Here is a 5081-nt window from a genome sequence, read left to right as displayed (position 1 = left end):
TTAAGCAAGTACTAAAATAAATGCACAGTAACTACTGTGCATTAATGAACATGTAGATGTGCCCAGTGAAAGGGAAAAAAAAAACTTTAAAAACATTATAGAATCACTAAAACATGTTATTGTGTCTTGTAAAGGATGTGATAGGAGTGGTATTGAAAAGGGATGACACAAGCTATGGTGCCTATTACACCCATTTGTTTCAAGAACCAAATTTGGGGGTTATAAATGCTCCCTTTCCCTCTGCTTTATTGGGAGGCCCTATTGTTTTACAAAATTAAAATGATTTCTCTATTGTGCTCTGACTAAAAATTAAGCCACTTGCTTATCCTGTTTTAATTTTGCCAAAATGCATAATTGGGCTAATCTACTCTAAAAAATGATTGTTCTGAATCTGTGTGAAGTTTTAAGTACACAAATGAGATACGTATGTGTCACATTTGCTTAAATGGTGTCAGATGGTTAGGTCTACAGGCAGTGTTAAGTGTGTCTTGGTTGTCCTTTTTTTGCTCTGTTATTGCTTCCTTTTTCTTCTTATAATTACAAGCAGTGTCTTTTTCATTGAAAAGTTGCAAATGAATATAAATAATAGGTGGCAGATTCTTGCTCCTTAGTAATTTGGTAGCACAGTGAGCAGGTAAACATGCCAGTACCCAGGAAAGACAGGTTGTTCCAATCCTAATGTACTTTTCAACCCCAGGTGCAGAATTCCACCTGCTTTCATAACTCTGGGCTTATCCTCATACACCTAATTAAGCATTTCCTTGATCTTGGCACTCTCAACTGTACACTTCTTTTACACTTCATTTTGTATCAGGTTTTCAGAAATACTTATATAAAACATTGTCTTCATTCCCCAAAATAGATTCTTGCCCTCTCATCTGAAGGGAATCCTACTGAAATAGATAATCTACATAAGATTCATTTTCCCAGGATTCTTTCTTTCTCTCCCTGGAGTCTCACTCTGTCCATGAGATTCCACATTAACAATCTGTCCTTCACCAAAACAAGTGTTTCTCCCTTGTGTTGATTGCTCCTGACAGATGATTCAGAGGAGGATGAGATGGTTCTGTGGTTAAAGTATTGGAATCAGTTTCTGAGTGTGCTACAGACTTCCTATGTGACATAAAGCAAAATACTTAAATATTCACCAGAGAGGAAATGTGAACCTCATTCTCTCTCTCTGGTGAATGTCTTAAGCACTGAGATGTAGTCTTTTGCTTGTTTTCCGGCCCAGAGAGCATTTCATTCCTTTATGCAATGTGGAACAGCCTGAACAAAAAAGACTGTTGGCCAGGTGGAGACTACACCTTTACCAGTATAAGTGATCAGAAACTGGTCTATATACACAACAGAACAGAAGTTTGGCACATATAGACTGGTTTAAAATGGCAGGACCTAGTCTAAGAATTAACACCCCTCACTCTCCTCCCTCCCCTCTCTTCACAAAGGGCAACTGTGTATTTTGTTTGCTACCAATCTAAACTACACTGTTTGCAGAAAACTGAGGAACTTTGATTGATTCCACCTTGGTCTTTTTGAATGTCTAAAGGCCTATCCCACTCCCCTCAGATACCTAGGGAGGAAAACAAACTTGAGTTCCCACATCCTTAGTAAAGGAACTGAACTGTCTCTTTTGTATAGAACCTCGTTATGTCTCCTGAATTGGGCCCCACCAGCAAGTGAAGCACACAAATACCTATGGCAGAACAGCAGAATCCTATTTCATGCTTTGCACCCAAATAGTTTCCCAGACATATAATTTTCCTTTTTGGTACTTACACACAGTTTGTGATCCAGGTCCCTGTACAACATGGACATATAAGCATAGGGAGTGCACAGGCCAAGCATGCGCACAGCTTCAGAAGCACGTAGCTGAGCCTATCTGGGAGAAACCAGGAGGAGGAAAAGTAGGGTCCTCCTATGTTTTAGCCCTAGTGAGTGATTTGGGTACTTGACAAAGTACTGAGTACTGACAATACTTGCCGAAGTACTCCCCGAACCTGAATGTTCCATTTACTAGACATTGCATAAGATGAATGAAGAGCAACAAGGAAGTTTCTGCTTCATTGGAAATGTCTACAAATTGCCCTACAGAGATGAAGTAATGCATTAGGTTGCCATACAGTGAACTGTGGTGATGTAGTGATCACGTGTGTCTACATGTGATGGCCAGCTAGATCACCATAGTGGCACACTCCCTGGGTATAGTGAGCCACAACATAGAATCTCTATGATTCTATGAAAAATACAGATCTGCACATATTAAATTAAACCTACAGGTTCATAGAATCATAGAGAAGCAGGGCTAGAAGGGATCTCCAGAGATAATCTAGTTCAACCCCCTCTCTTTCCTATCCAAATCCTGACACGACACAAAACCTAACACCCTAACCTGCCACAGGTAAAGCAGAGGACCACAGAGGCCAATGCCTCGCTACTATAATAGTTGTCAATATATGTTCAAAATAGCCCAGAAGAAGAGGGTTAAGCCCCCTGCCCACCTGCTACAGAAGAAGGCAAAGAGTCTACAGTCCATACCACGGGGCATAATTCCTTCCTGACCCCAAGCATGGCAATTAGTCTCAACCTGAGTGGAGGGTCTAGACCAGCTAGGCAGATGCCTCTGTATGTAAGAGAGCTGGCACACCCCCATCAAAATCCCCAGCTTTGGCTGCAGCCAACACCCAAATATTTCTGAGAAAGGCTTATAAAAACCCTGACACATGTAGTATCCAGGGGTAGAATTCCTCCTTTGTCCATGTGGCATCTAGCAAATCCCAGAAGCATAGGAAACATCCAGAGTTGCTATGACTTTTGAATAACATTGACTTGACCTGAAGGTGACTTATGGCTAAGGCTGCCTTCTGTCAATCCAGTCAGGGGGTCTAAGATACCAGAGAAGGCACTGATCTTCTCACTACCTTTGTGACGGTTGGCTATATATGCCTTAGTAACACTAAGCTTTACTGACTTTTTCTTGTATCAACCCCATAGACAGCATTTACTTATTGTGGAGGAACTGATGGAACCTATAAACCTTTGTGAACTGATGGTCATCAAGCCTCAAAAGGAATTAAATTCATACATTGTTTAAGTATGTAACTCAATGAAGTCTTCATTGAAATTACCACTGAGGTTATTCTGGGATGATGATTATACGAAGTTACATCTTGCTTTTATTGAAACCAAAGGAAATTAGTCAGAATTCAGTGGTAGCAATATCAACTAATTTACCTGGAGTAAAGGCAAAAGTTTAGTGAGTTTAGTAATCTCCAAAACGTCCTTTCCAAAACCTGGATGGTATTGCTTCCTAATAAATTACTTAAAGGTGTTGTTTAACTATTTCCTGTTTTCTATTCAAAGCTGAAAGTGAAAACTTGATGACAATTTAAATAAGCTGCATCATAATCACATTGGGCAGTATATTATTTTATGCACTTACAACAGTCTGCTCCTTGGCAGTGAACATATGCCAGTTTATCAAGAAGGCTCATAATAATTAGCTGTGGAGACAGCACATGATTGACTTGTTCCCATTTCCCCAAGCTAGAAGAAATGTGCCAGTAGAAATAACTTAGCCAAGGGATGGGTTATAAAAGGTCACTAATGGGAAGCAATGATACTCTAAGAGAGCATAGATTATTAATTACTATAGAGCCATAAGCTTTAGTCAAAAGAGACATGATTGGTTTAAATAAAAATCACTGTAAGATTAGTAAGGAATGTATACCACCAAAATTATATCTGGCATGACAAAAGGGCTACAGACTTCAGTAGCAAGGCCTTTGGGAGGGTTCATTTTCAATCTACCCATACTCATATGAGAATTGCTCTGATAATATTGCTGAGCTCCTCTGGCAAATGTATTCATCAAATAAATAATTTATATGTTAAAGGCAGAGGACAATAGATGTACAAAGTCATCAAAGGAGATATTTTAATAGTCTTTCTATTTAGAAAATGGAAACAATCACAATTGCATTTTTCATCTCTGAAAGCCTGTGTTAACTATAATCTGGGCCTTTTAAATTGCCTCTGACAGAAGCAATGCTCTAGAATCCAATGCCTGCATGAACTACACATCAGGTAAAACTCTCTTTGTTATAAATCTATAATAAGGTCACAAGGATACTGCAAGATAGTATCCATCCTGACAGGTCTGGTTATGTTGTTTATGAGCCAACATGAAACTAGCTGCCTAGTAAGCTAGATGCTCTGTTCTCCTATATAACTAATTAAATTAAGTTGTGTTTCACTTACTCTATATTGTACCATTTTATATGTATATGAGGGGAGGGTGATACTATGGATGCCATACAGCTTATTAACAACTTACATTTCTTGATTCAATTCTTCCATTATTTGCTTTGTGTCAAAGGCTTGCTTATGTCTTTTACAAAACAGGTACTGAATGAATACATTAATTTAGAAGGGAACTTGGAAAACTGTCATCAAGTCATAAAGAAGTATGCCTGGAAGGAACCTCCAGGGGTCACCTAGTTCAACCCCTAGCTTGAGGTAAGATCTTCCCTATCCAAACCATCCCACACAATCATTATCTAAATTCTACATAAGATTATCCTCAACCTTAACACAACATAGACCTAACACACTAACCTACCACAGATAAGGCAAGAGATCCACAGAAGCCAATGTCCCGCTTCTATAAAATGTTGTCCATATACACTCAAAAGATCCTAGATAGAGGGCCATGCCCCCTGCTACAGAAGAAGGAAAGAACCCCCACAGTCCATATCAATTTGACTATGGGGTAAAATATCTTTCTGATCCCAAATATGGTGATCAGTCTGACCCTGAGCAGAGAGGCAAAACCCTCTAGCCAGAAACCTCCAGCGTTGCTCCTAGCAAGAGAATTGGCACACCATAGTTGAAGTCTCCAGCCTTAGATACAGCCAACACCCAGGCAGGCTTAAAAACACCCTGACATATATAACAGATGAAGAGAGGAGGGCAGGAACAACAAGAAAAGCCCAGAAGCATAGTAAGTACCCATAGTAGAACATAGGCAGAGCTACACCTAGATCCTCCCCCTCTATGTGACACTGGTCAGGCCGCAGCTG

This window comes from Gavialis gangeticus, unplaced genomic scaffold, assembly GCF_001723915.1.
Source record: "Gavialis gangeticus isolate Ggan-Ray unplaced genomic scaffold, GavGan_comp1, whole genome shotgun sequence".
NCBI lineage: Eukaryota > Metazoa > Chordata > Crocodylia > Gavialidae > Gavialis > Gavialis gangeticus.
The sequence above is the reverse complement of the archived record's forward strand: the minus strand, read 5'-3'. Positions refer to the sequence as shown.